General features: G+C 44.3%; 2 non-coding genes across 2 annotated transcripts; both read right to left on the bottom strand.

The window, feature by feature from the left end:
- Positions 1-13376: 13376 nt before the first annotated feature.
- Positions 13377-13485, bottom strand: trnal-caa. Its single transcript has 2 exons — positions 13448-13485; positions 13377-13422 (listed from the first exon to the last, which is right to left on the bottom strand). It is a non-coding gene; the product is annotated as a tRNA-Leu (tRNA).
- Positions 13486-13893: 408 nt separating this feature from the next.
- Positions 13894-14002, bottom strand: trnal-caa. The gene is made up of 2 exons: positions 13965-14002; positions 13894-13939 (listed from the first exon to the last, which is right to left on the bottom strand). It is a non-coding gene; the product is annotated as a tRNA-Leu (tRNA).
- Between the last annotated feature and the right edge of the window lie 190 nt (positions 14003-14192).

Below are 14192 nucleotides of genomic sequence, written 5' to 3'. Positions count from 1 at the left end.
GTTGGAGATGAGTATATATCGTCTGTACATACTAATGCAAACAATGCCATCATGCAAATTTGTGCACTGTACTTTTCATCTCAAATTTTGTGCACAAATTAGTTTACACCCTGAGCATTTATCCTTTGCCAAGATCATCCCTCCACCTTACAGGTGTGGCATATCAAGAAGCTGATTAAACAGCATGATCATTTCACAGTTACATCTTGTGCTGGGGACAATAAAGTGCCACTCTAAAATGTACAGTTTCAACTTTTCCTGGAAGTTGAAAATGTCCCAGTTCTGCATACTCACCAGACACGTCAACTATTGAGCGTTTGGGATGCTCTGGATCGGCAAGTATGACACCAAGTTCCAGTTCCCGCCAATATCCAGTGATTTCGCACAGCCATTGAAGAGGAGAAGTGGGACAACATTCCACATGCCACAATCAACAGCCTGATCAACTTTATGCAAAGAAAATGTATCGCGCTACAATAGGTGTCAAACCAGACACTGACTTATTTTCTGATCCACACCCCTACTTTTTTTAAAGGTATCCGTGACCACTGTAAAATGTGCAGTTTTTTCACACAACACAATACCACAGATGTCTCAAGATTTGAGGGAGTGTGCAATTGGCATGCTGACTGCTGGAATGTCCACCAGAGCTGATGCCAGAGAATCAAAATTGAATTTCTCTACCATAAGCCGCCTCCAACGTCAATTTAGAGAATTTGGCAGTACGTCCAACGGGCCTCACAACAGCAGACCACATGTAACCACGCAAGCCCAGGACCTCCCCATCCGACTTCTTCCCCTGCGGGAACATCTGAGACCAGCCACCCGGACAACTGATGAAACTTTGGGTTTGCACAACCGAAGAATTTCTGCACAAACTGTCAGAAATCATCTCAGGAAAGCTCATCTGCGTGCTTGTCATCGACATAATTGAGCAAATGCTCACCTTCAATGGCCACTGGGACACTGGAGAAATGTGAGCTTCATGGATGAATCCCAGTTTCAACTGTACCGGGCAGATGGCAGACAGCGTGCACTGCATTGTGTGGGAGCGAGCGGTTTGCTGATGTGAACAGAGTGCCCCATGGTGGCGGTGGGGTTATGGTATGGGCAGGCAATGAGCACAATGGCATTTTATCAGTGGCAATTTCAAAGCACAAAGATCCTGAGGCCCATTGTCGTGCCATTCATCCAACCGCCATCACCTCATGTTTCAGCATGATAACCCATGGCCCCATGTCGCAAGGATCTGTACACAATTCCTGGAAGTTGAAAATGTCCCAGTTCTGCATACTCACCAGATACAGTATGTCACCTATTGAGCATGTTTGGGATGCTCTGAATCGACAAGTACGACACCGTGTTCCAGTTCCCGTCAAAATCCAGCAACTTCGCACAGCCATTGAAGAGAAGTGGGACTACATTCCACAGGCCACAATCAACAGCCTGATCAACTCTATGTGAAGGAGGTGTGTCACGCTGCATGAGGCAAATGGTGATCACACCAGACACTGACTGATTTTCTGATCCACACCCTTACTTTTTTTAAGGTCAGTGACCAACAGATGCATACATGTATTCCCAGTAAAATCCATAGATTAGGGCCTAATTAATTCATTTCAATTGACTGATTTCTCTATATCAACTTTATATGAAATTGTTGAATGTTGCGTGATTTTTTTTGTTCAATATACATTTGTATATTTCTGCTGATAGTTTTCAGTTTTCATTCAGCAAGTACAAGAGAAGTTGTTTTGAAGGAAGTTGAGATATACTGTAACTGCGTTCATAGAAAATCTCTCTCTGTGTGTGCATGTGGTAAGTCGTGGTGGCACTGCCTCTCCTCTACGGAGGGACACTGTCCCGACATCACCTTATCTAAGCCCACCACACAGACACTGCACTGAGACAGAAAGCAGCGAATAAGCAGCGAATAAAAGCAGATATGGCAGTCCTCTCATGATGATGAAGGACACTATAAGAGTAATGAAGTACCAGGGAGTGACTCAAACAGGCAGTAGGACCCCTCTGCTCTTCCCAGGTGATGACCAATATCCCCTTATTATCTTACTTCATCTCCCACAAGAAGTAGTCCTTATCGTGGCATAGGGATACAGGGCTGTCTGTGTAGCCCCCTACTTTTGAGACACCTCTGGGTCTTAGTAGTGACCCCCCATCAACATTTGACCAATATCACCTTCATCTTAATGAGCTCCCAACACTGGCAGCAGAGAAGTCAACTGGTGGTGTAGAGGCACAGTCAAATAAGCCACGCTGTGTCTCCCTCTTGGCCAACCTGAACCACCTGCTTACCAGCAGGCTCCATGTTCCATTCAGGGGTCCCCATGGGCCAGAGCTTGGGGGGCCCTGAAGGGAATAATTGTGGATGGGTATCCAACTCGGATGCCCATCCACAATTAGGTAACCTTTTCAGCTGTCCTGATATGGCAGACTTTATACATCTTTACAGATACAGACTGGTGTACTGTACGTGAAATAGCTTATGAAAAGAAGGGAGAACATCCACACACATTGTGCTATGAAGTTTTCAGTGCCTATCAAGGATAAACGGTCAAGTGATATTACACACTGCTCTGCAGACATCTTCAAGTCTGGCTGTTATCTGGACAAGGTAATAGACCACTCCAGCTAGTGTTTCCATATTGTGTGTTATAACTGGTCCTTATAACCCTTTCCCACCCTCTCTAAAAAAATATATGCTTATTCATTATTTGTGAAGCATATAACTCTCTGTGTGACATTATGCTTCATGTCTGGTGTGTAGGAGAATGCTAATTTCATAGTGGTGGACATGGTGCTGTAGGCCTTGGAGGGGGTCTGTGTCAGAAGAGCTGTGGGGCACTGGGGAACCATACAGGGACTCAGGGGCCAAAACCTGCATCCACCCCCCAAAGACCAACTCTGTTGTGTCCACTGACAATGAATATAAAGTGGGATGGAAGATGGGTTATTAAAGTTGAAATTAAGATAGGCAAGATTTTTTTTTATGTAATACTCTTCTATGAATTTCTTTCATTGTCAACCTCTCTTATTAACTATTGTTATTTATGTGTAGTAGAAGTCAACCAACCAACCCAGTCATATTATATATGTGGTCATAGAGGATGTGGAGAGGAAACCATTTAGGGGTGTGGGAAACAAAGCCATGACAGAGAAGGATGTATCCGTGGGACCATGTGAGAGAAGAGTGTTCTCTGAGTTAATGTGGTTCATATCACATGTTTGTATTATGTGATGGGGATGCACTATATTATTGGGCAGACAATAGATAAATAACCAGGAGCACTAACATGTCATTTAAAAGTCAAAACAAACAGCTACAACCCCATCACACATCTGATTAACCATGATAATATTCCTCATAGTCATCACACAACAGCCTAAAATACCATTCTTATTCATCTTGTCTTTTTAAAATTATGTATTTTATTAACCCATCCTCTTCAGAGGACAAAAACAACTTTTTGTTACGTATTGTTAGAGGAATTCTAAATTCCTATATGTTTTATAGCCAAAATCAAATTTGCACTCTCTCTATTTCATTAATGAGTTGTAAATTCATTAATTATGCATGAAATAGATCGAGACCAGTCTTGAAAGTCAGGTAACAGCGTTTATTACAAGAGAGTACTGCCACATACACATTTTCCCACAGGTTATAAACTGAAAATTACGTCAGCGTATTCTAAATGTTCTATCTCTTTCACCGGTAGAGAGGCCCTATAATTCTCGAGCCTTCGCTCCACGCCTGAAGTCAAGGTCAGTCAGTATAAATCAGCATTCTAGACAGTCTGGAGATAGTCCGTTCCTACCACCTGGAGATAGTACATTCATTTGTACAAGGAATAGACCGTCATTGTCACTAAACTCCTGACTACATTATATACAATTGGGAATGGGAGCAAGAGAGAAAATTCACATATGTACTGTACATTATAGCATTTGGACTTGTCAGTTCTGATTGGAATGTATACATAATTAGTCATTTCAACCATAATCTCCTCCAACAGTATACGCTCCAAAGTATACGCTCTTGAAAAATAGATTTTAATCTCAAATGAGCCCTTCCTGGTTAAATAAATATGATTTCCTGGTTAAATAAAAAATAAAATATGAAGAGTGATGTCAACCATTACAGACCAGTATCCCTTCTTTCTTTTCTCTCCAAAACTCTTGAACGTGCCGTCCTTGGCCAGCTCTCCCGCTATCTCTCTCTGAATGACCTTCTTGATCCAAATCAGTCAGGTTTCAAGACTAGTCATTCAACTGAGACTGCTCTCCTCTGTATCACGGAGGCGCTCCGCACTGCTAAAGCTAACTCTCTCTCCTCTGCTCTCATCCTTCTAGATCTATCGGCTGCCTTCGATACTGTGAACCATCAGATCCTCCTCTCCACCCTCTCCGAGTTGGGCATCTCCGGCGCGGCCCACGCTTGGATTGCGTCCTACCTGACAGGTCGCTCCTACCAGGTGGCGTGGCGAGAATCTGTCTCCTCACCACGCACTCTCACCACTGGTGTCCCCAGGGCTCTGTTCTAGGCCCTCTCCTATTCTCGCTATACACCAAGTCACTTGGCTCTGTCATAACCTCACATGGTCTCTCCTATCATTGCTATGCAGACGACACACAACTAATCTTCTCCTTTCCCCCTTCTGATGACCAGGTGGCGAATCGCATCTCTGCATGTCTGGCAGACATATCAGTGTGGATGACGGATCACCACCTCAAGCTGAACCTCGGCAAGACGGAGCTGCTCTTCCTCCCGGGGAAGGACTGCCCGTTCCATGATCTCGCCATCACGGTTGACAACTCCATTGTGTCCTCCTCCCAGAGCGCTAAGAACCTTGGTGTGATCCTGGACAACACCCTGTCGTTCTCAACCAACATCAAGGCGGTGGCCCGTTCCTGTAGGTTCATGCTCTACAACATCCGCAGAGTACGACCCTGCCTCACACAGGAAGCGGCGCAGGTCCTAATCCAGGCACTTGTCATCTCCCGTCTGGATTACTGCAACTCGCTGTTGGCTGGGCTCCCTGCCTGTGCCATTAAACCCCTTCAACTCATCCAGAACACCGCAGCCCGTCTCGTGTTCAACCTTCCCAAGTTCTCTCACGTCACCCCGCTCCTCCGTTCTCTCCACTGGCTTCCAGTTGAAGCTCGCATCCACTACAAGACCATGGTGCTTGCCTACGGAGCTGTGAGGGGAACGGCACCTCAGTACCTCCAGGCTCTGATCAGGCCCTACACCCAAACAAGGGCACTGCGTTCATCCACCTCTGGCCTGCTCGCCTCCCTACCACTGAGGAAGTACAGCTCCCGCTCAGCCCAGTCAAAACTGTTCGCTGCTCTGGCCCCCCAATGGTGGAAACTCCCTCACGACGCCAGGACAGCTGAGTCAATCACCACCTTCCGGAGACACCTGAAACCCCACCTCTTTAAGGAATACCTAGGATAGGATAAGTATTCCCTCTCACCCCCCCCTTAAGATTTAGATGCACTATTGTAAAGTGACTGTTCCACTGGATGTCATAAGGTGAATGCACCAATTTGTAAGTCGCTCTGGATAAGAGCGTCTGCTAAATGACTTAAATGTAAATGTAAATGAATTGCAAAGTCCCTCTGCCATGCAAATGAACATCATGCCAGTGATTCTCTCGTTAACACAGGTGTGAGTGTTGACGAGGACAAGGCTGGAGATCACTCTGTCATGCTGATTGAGTTTGAATAACAGACAAAGCTTCAAAAGGAGGGTGGTGCTTGGAATCATTGTTCTTCCTCTGTCAGTCACGGTTACCTGCAAGGAAACACGTGCCGTCATCATTACTTTGCACAAAAAGGGCTTCACGGGCAAGGATATTGCTGCCAATAAGATTGCACCATTTATCGGATCAAAAACCCCTAGTCACGCCCTGACCTACCCTACCATAGAAAATACAGGCTTTCTATGGTCAGGACGTAACAGTACCCCCCCCCCCAAAGGTGGCTCATCTGCCAGCATTGGGTGTGGCTCTGGTGCGGGATGACGTACACGCTCATCTGCCAGCATCGGGTGTGGCTCTGGTGCGGGATGAAGTACCCGCTCATCTGCCAGCATCGGGGGTGGCTTTGGTGCGGGATGAAGTACCCACTCATCTGCCAGCATCGGGGGTGGCTCTGGTGCGGGATGAAGTACCCTCTCATCCTGCGGATCCAGCCATGGACCCAGGCTGAACACTGTGCCTGGACTGGACCTAGATACCGAGGAAGGCTCCTGCCTTGGAGCGGGACTAGACGCCGTGTCTGGACTTGGCACCAACGCCGAAGAAGACTCTAGCCTTGGAGCTGGACTGAACGCCGAGCATAGACTGGGCATCGGCGCAGGGGAAGGATTCGGCCATGGAGCTGGAGGTTCTGGACCGTGGACCGTCTCAGGGAGCTCTGGACTGGGAACCGTCGCCGGATGCTCTGGACTGAGGAGGCGCACTTGAGGCCTGATGCATGGGGCCGGCATAGGTGGCGCCAGACTGGTGACACGCACTTCAGGGAGAGTGCGAGGAGCAGGCACAGGATGTACTGTGCTGTGAAGACTCACTGGAGGTCTGGAGCGTAGAGCTGGCACAACAAGTGCGAGGAGCTGGCACAGGAAGTACTGGGCTGTGAAGACTCACTGGAGACCTGGTGCGTATACCCGAACTTTAACACACTTATCAGGACGATTACTGACAACACGTTCCTTAGGGAAATGCCGTGCATCCTCCACCAACTCAACTCTCCCATTTCTCTCTCCTCCAAATTCTCCCTCTTCTCCCAGACTGGCTCTGGTTCACTCCTCGGCTCCACCGACTGCTCCATGTGCCCCCCACAATTATTTTTATCTTGGGGTGTCTGTGGCTTTCCTCCCCGACGTCGTCGCTGTCCTCTCATGCTCCTAGGCGACTCCCGCCAAGGAAGGCGATCCTGTCCTGCCAGGATTTCCTCCCAAGTCCAGGATCCCTTCCCATCCAGGATCTCTTCCCAAGTCCAGGATACTTCCTCCTCCTGGACACGCTGCTTGGTCCTTTGTTGATGGGATATTCTGTCATGTTTGTTTGTAGAGATGGACCAAGGTGCAGCAAATGTAGAGTTCCACATGCTTTAATAATAGTGAAACTTAACAAAACAATAAACGAACAAACCGTGACAACAGAGGTGCAAAGTGCACTAACTCCAAACACAGTAACATAAACAATATCCTATAACCCACAGGTGGAAAAATGCAATTTAAGTATGCTCCCCAATTAGAGACAATGATTACCAGCTGCCTCTAATTGGGAATCATACACAAACACCAACGTAGAAAATTAAACCTAGAACCCCACATAGAAATAATAAACTAGACTAAAACCCCTAGTCATGCCCTGATCTACTCTACCATAGAAAATACAGGCTTTCTCTGGTCAGGATGTGACAGAAATGCTTGTAATTATATTTCACTATTTCATAGTAACATCTGACAAAAATATCTAAAGACACTGAAGCAGCAAACATTGTGAAAATTCATATTTGTGTCATTCTCAAAACTTTTGGCCACGACTAATATACAAAGGTATATGGACACCCCTTCAAAATAGTGGATTCGGCTATTTCAGCCACACTAGCTGCTGACTGGTGTATAAAATCGAGCACACATCCATGCAATCTCCATATAAAAAATAGTCAAAAGAATGGCCTTACTGAAGAGTGTTGTATTGTGAAGTGGAAACGTCTAGAAGTAACAACGGCTCAGCTACAAAGTGGTAGGCCACAGAAGCTCACAGAACGGGATTGCCGAGTGCTGAAGCGCATAGAGCATAAAAATCGTATGTCCTCGGTTGCAACAAGTTCCAAACTGCCTCTAGAAGCAATTTCAACACAAGAACTGTTCGTTGGAAGCTTCATGTAATGGATTTCCATGGCCGAGCAGCCGCACACAAGCCTGAGATCTCCATGCATAATGTCAAGCATCAGCTGGCTGCAGTGGAAACACATTTACTGGAGTCCCGCTTCACCATCTGGCAGTCCGACAGACGAATCTGGGTTCGACCTGCCCGAATGCATAGTGCCAACTGTAATGTTTGGTGGAGGAGGAATAATGGTCTGGGGCTGTTTTTCATGGTTCAGGATAGGCCCCTTACTTCCAGTGAAGGGAAATATTAACGCTCCAGCATACACCGACATTCTCGACAATTCTGTGCTTCTGACTTTCTGGCAACAGTTTGGGGAAGGCCCTTTACTGTTTCAGCATGACAATGCCCCTGTGTACAAAGTGAGGTCCATACAAAAATGATTTGTTGAGATTGGTGTGGAAGAACTTTACTGGCCTGCACAGAGCCCTGACCTCAACCCCATCGAACATCTTCGGGATTAATTGGAATGCCAACTGTGAGGCAGGCCTAATCACCCAACATCAGTGCCCGACCTCACTAATGCTCTTCTGGCAGAATGGAAGCAAGTCCCCAAAGCAATGTTCCAACATCTAGTGGAAAGCCTTCCCAGAAGAGTGGAGGCTGTTATAGAAGCAAAGGAGGGAACAACTCCATATTAATACCCATGATTTTGGTATGAGGTGTTCGATGAACAGGTGTCCACATACATATTTTTCAGCCATGCTGTGATGTTTTACATGACTTTTGAACCCTTCTAATCCCATAGTATCCACAGATTGTAAGCTAATGATGAAAACCTTTCCTACAAATATTACTAAATTGTTGATTGACTGTCTATGGCTTTCCAAATCGCCCTACTGATTTCATCTTGAGTCTTGTGCCCACCCCCTCATGTCCATACTAAGTTCCCTGTGCTCTCCCATAATGCTGTGCTCTGCGGAGGGCCTTGCCCAGCAGCTAGTGTGTGGCTTCAGGAAACAGTAGTTTCCCAGACAGGAGCTGAAACAACCATCAGAGCATCAGGACCTCGCAGCAGGAAGTGAGAATCACGGAGGTTACCACTGCTGTTAAATACACAAATCAAAGGCCCATTTTACAATCAAATCAAATGTTATTGATCACATACACATCTTTAGCAGATGTTACTGCGGATGTAGCGAAATGCATGTGTTCCTAGCTCCAACAGTGCAGTAATATCTAACAATATACAACGTTACACACAAATCTAAAAAGTAAAACAATGGAATTAGGAAATATAGAAATATTAGGACAAGCAATGTCGGTGTCCTGAGTGTATATATATATATATATATATATATACAGTACCAGTCAAAAGTTTGGACACACCTACTCATTCAAGGGTTTTTCTTTATTTCTATATTTTCTACATTGTAGAGTAATAGTGAAGACATCAAAACTATGAAATAACACATATGGAATCATGTAGTAACCAAAAAAGTGTTACACAAATCCAAATATATTTTAGATTCTTCAAAGTAGCCACCCTTTGCCTTGAGGACAGCATTGCACACTCTTGGCATTCTCTCATACCTCTTTACCTAGAATGCTTTTCCAACAGTCTTGAAGGAGTTCCCACATATGCTGAGCACTTGATTGCTGCTTTTCCTTCACTCAGCGGTCCAACTCATCCCAAACCATCTCAATTGAATTGAGCTCGGGTGATTGTGGAGGCCAGGTCATCTGATACTGCACTCCATCATTCTCCTTCTTGGTCAAATAGCCTTTACACAGCCTGGAGGTGTGTTGGGTCATTGTCTTGTTGAAAAGCAAATGATAGTCCCACTAAGCGCAAACCGGATGGGATGGTGTATCGGTGCAAAATGCTGTGGTAGCCACTCTCCTGTGAGGATCAGAATGGGTCAGATCCGACTGGCGGGGGTTGACAGTAACAAGGCCTCTCTCTCTCCCACAGAGGGGGAGGGAGCTGCTGGATGGTCAACAGTTCACACCCTGTTGTAAATTACAGGAGAAGGAGACTTTCTTTCCCCCATCCAGTATTTAACCCAAGGAATGTTCTTACACAACCAAACTAAGCCACGCTGCTTCTTGACACAATGCCCACTTAACCCGGAAGCCAGCTGCACCAATGTGTCGGAGAAAACACCGTACACCTGACGACCATGTCAGCGTGCACTGCGCCCGGCCCGCCACAGGAGTCACTAGTGCGCGATGGGACAAGGACATCCCTGCCGGCCAAATCCTCCCCGAACCCGGACGACGCTGGGTCAATTGTGCACCGCCCCATCGGTCTCCCGGTCACGGCCAGCTGCGACAGAGCCTGGACTCGAATCCAGAATCTCTTGTGACACAGCTAACACAATGATGCAGTTCCGTAGACCACTGTGCCACTCAGGAGGTCCGGAACAATCATTCTAACATAAGAACGTGGGGAATGGTCAGTGGGGAGCTGTAGAAAACTGATGTCATGTTGGTTTTCATTTTGTGATGTCATAAAAAAGGTATGGACAAAATACTGTTACTTGGAAAGTATATACCCTTTATCTGTCAAGTTTCCATCCAATAAGTTGTGCAAATGATATGAAAAAAATAATGAACATATTTTTTGTTAAGATAGCATTCCTATTTTAGGAGACAAAGAGATTACTTCCAATCATATCCTTTCACATTAAGTAGCCACACCCCAAGTGAGGTCAGAAGAGCATGTCAGCCTGATGGAACCGTCCTTTTCTTAAGGACGGTTAAAAGGACGGGCTAAAAGGACGGGCTAAAAATTAACATTGTAGACCAGGAAAGACGAGGAGTTGCAGCCCACACGCTGAATCTCAGAGACCAGGAAAGATGGGGAGTTGCAGCCCATGTCTAAAGTGGTTTAAATGCTTAATCTTGAATAATCAACACGAGGTGTAGGCGAGAAGCTCATCCCCCAGGCAATCACTGGTACGGCTGATTAGCTGTCCTAAGTTAGATATCGAGAAGAGTGAATTTAAGTGAGACTATCCTACTACGCTCATCACCAATGGGAACATTGACATAACTGGCTCTCTTCCAGACTGAACAACAGCAGAAGAGATGGGTCCAGACCCTTCCGGACAATCAGCGACAGAAATAAATGGCGAACAAAAGAACACACATAAATGCATTAATGATTTCTTATTCCAAACGGGAGGCAGTTCGTGTGCAAACTATATGATTAATGTTGTGTCTTAACTATCTGTAACGATTTTCTTTGGTGGAAGGAGAGGAGGACCAAAGTGCAGCTTGGTACATAATCATTTTTATCCAGAATGAATACACGAACAAAAACAAGTAGTAATCTGGGGCACCACAGGAAAAGTTATTTAACAAGTTACTATTGCCCGACTTAACTCTAGAGATAGAAATATATTTTACATCAGTCACAGTCAATTCATTAATTATTATTTACCTTCGGTCTCATTCTGAATGACGCAAAACTCTTGGATATCTGCACGAACCCTAGCATAAATGATGAATCAGCGATACACAAATTGGCTTAATTATTTATTTACGAACTAAACTAAATAATCACACAGAATTACATAAACAAACAAATAGGATAGCTTACACATTGATTACTAACATGATGCAATGAAAAGTCCCTAGTGGACTAAAACAATATTATGGCTTGTTACACAAAATGGCAGATTCAAAAGAGAGGGAAAAGGAGACGGAAAGGAATTCCACTAACCTACATATGGCTGATAACTATGCTCATGGAAATGTGAATACTTTGCACATGAACGGCTGCTCATTCGAAATAATTGCAATGTATATTTTTACGTGTGTATGTCTTTGCTGTCTCTCTGTTGAAAACACTCAATCCATCTACGGGGGTAATCGACAGAAAGTCTGGTTGTGTAAGTCTCTGGTTGTCCACCAGAGATCACCATGTCTTTTGTAGTTCTAGCTTCTTGGTTTTGGAGTGTCTGTGAGAACGGATCTTCCAGAGGAAGTGTTTGTTAGAATGGATCTTTCAATGTACCACCCAGTGGTTCGCGGCAGAGTTTACTAAACTAAAGTACTTAAACAGCTGCATACTGAATGTTCCTGTGTAGTCTTCTTCTTTCAGAGTTTCTAATAATTTCAAGATGCAGCCACGCTCCATGTTTTTCTGGTCTCATAGAGTCTGACCATTCATGACGTCCGGTTCAACACCGTCCGCCTGCTTGGTCTGATCTTGTAGTTTTCTTAACCACTTGTAATGTATTCAGCTGGTGCTGCAAGTAACTGGTCTATAGAGAATTCTTCAGTGGGTCCTTTTAAACACTTGGGGAAAAAGGGCGGTCCATTATGTTTGGCATAAAGTCTGTGCTCACGTGGGCATGGTTACTGACTGGATAAACTTTACATGAAAAATCATTTTCTCATTTAGAAGGCAAAGATCACATTTCATCTTTTCACAAATAGTTTCGTATTTAATCCTATAAGTTCCACAACATTTTGGATGTAAACCTGACAAATGGGAAATATTTAAGAGATTCAGTTATGTTGTTATACCGTCCTTAATGAGATCCCAAAACAACAACTAATCTGACAACGGACCATTCCAACTGTTAGATTACAGAAATATTTTCATTATTCAACCTTTTTATGTTGTAGTTTTGGCAGGAGGAATCTCCTTGAAACAAAAGGTTTCTTTCCCAACCATCCTGCAGAGTTTCTACAAGGAACCGTCATTAAATGACCAACTTCACCCCTCTCCCTCTCTGCTGGAGAGCGAGAGAGAGGGCACTGTAGAGCGGACTCACTGTAACCTGATCCTTCGTATCCTCACAGGAGAGTTGTGACATTAATGTGAGAATAGTTCTAAAATGTATCCACAAAAAGTTTCCCTCTATCTCTTTCCCTCTCCATGTCGTTGCGTAAAAAGCCATATTGTGTCAGTCCGCTAGGGACATTTGTCTCATGTAGTAAGTGTGTATGTTTATTCTCCCCATCCTACCAAAAGCCATCATGGGCGGAAGAGAAAATGCTTCATAGATCTAATACCAGAACAGGTTGTTTAAATCAAACTACTGTAGGATTGTTTTAACCTGTATTCACGTTTCTTAGAATTTTAGAAATACAGTGCTCTATCTGCTGCTTGGTATCACCTAAACATTGGAACACAGTGACATCTGTTGGAGATTTGAGTGAATCACCTCACATTCTAATTCCACATAAACAATTAGTAGTCTACTACTACTTATTATTGGCAAAGGCCATAAAGCAATGTCACTCACTTTGATATCAGAGTGAAAACATTTCGACCACTGATCAATCATTATGCTGATTCCCACATGTAATATTTGTATTGGTTTGAAATAGCCTAAGCAGTCTGCTGAATAACCCCAGTTGACAAGGTTTGATATATCATCCATTTTACATTTGTTATTGTCTTATAACTAACTTTCACAATTAACAATAAGACAGGTGTATTTCTATACTCACCAACTAGCCTACATTTAAAAAAGTGTAGGCTCCAAAATTATTTGTCAGAAGTGGGATTCGAACCCACGCCTCCATTCGGAGACCAGAATGCCCTTTCGAGGAAGGATTTTCACCTTGAGTCTGGCGCCTTAGACCGCTCGGCCATCCTGACAACTCTGAGTAGCTTTAAGAAAAAAGAGCCTTTCTTCATATCGGGTCCGGTACTACAGTTTTACATTACTTTACAATATTAAATGTATGATATCGAGAAATGTATTATATCGCTAGTTGGGTATTTCCATTTTGTTAGCAAATCCAGCTAGTTCACATTTTGTTAGGAAATAGCTAGCTAACGTTACTGGTAATACTGCAAACATCTCACAGCTAGCGTTAACAATTTATCAGTGGAAATGAGGAAATAATACAACTTTTCTTGTGAAAATTTGGATTTATGGCTTTGTCATTGGCTGAACATTATACCAGATATGGCACTTTACCGGCGTTGCTTTGACCTGGAGGGTTGTAAATAAATCTTCGTTTGTTGCTATTTTTACTAATTTAATCTACCCCCAAAAAGTTTTGTCAGAAGTGGGATTTGAACCCACGCCTCCATTCGGAGACCAGAAACCCCATTACTGTGGAAGGTAGAACCTTGAGTCTGGCGCCTTAGACCACTCGGCCATCCTGACAACTGAAAGGGAAGGAAGTTACACCAATTATAAAGATACCCGTAGCAGTGCCCATTTTATAACCTTGTTGATGATGTTAACTATTTGGATAGTTAGTTTCACTACTGAGTTTACTTTACTATAAACCAAACACTTGCCAATATGAACACATTTGTCATTTTTAGCAGTAGTTTAGCAAGCTGAAGAGAGA

This window comes from Oncorhynchus gorbuscha, linkage group LG01 (genome assembly GCF_021184085.1).
Source record: "Oncorhynchus gorbuscha isolate QuinsamMale2020 ecotype Even-year linkage group LG01, OgorEven_v1.0, whole genome shotgun sequence".
In the NCBI taxonomy this organism is placed as follows: domain Eukaryota; kingdom Metazoa; phylum Chordata; class Actinopteri; order Salmoniformes; family Salmonidae; genus Oncorhynchus; species Oncorhynchus gorbuscha.
The sequence above is the reverse complement of the archived record's forward strand: the minus strand, read 5'-3'. Positions and strand labels throughout refer to the sequence as shown.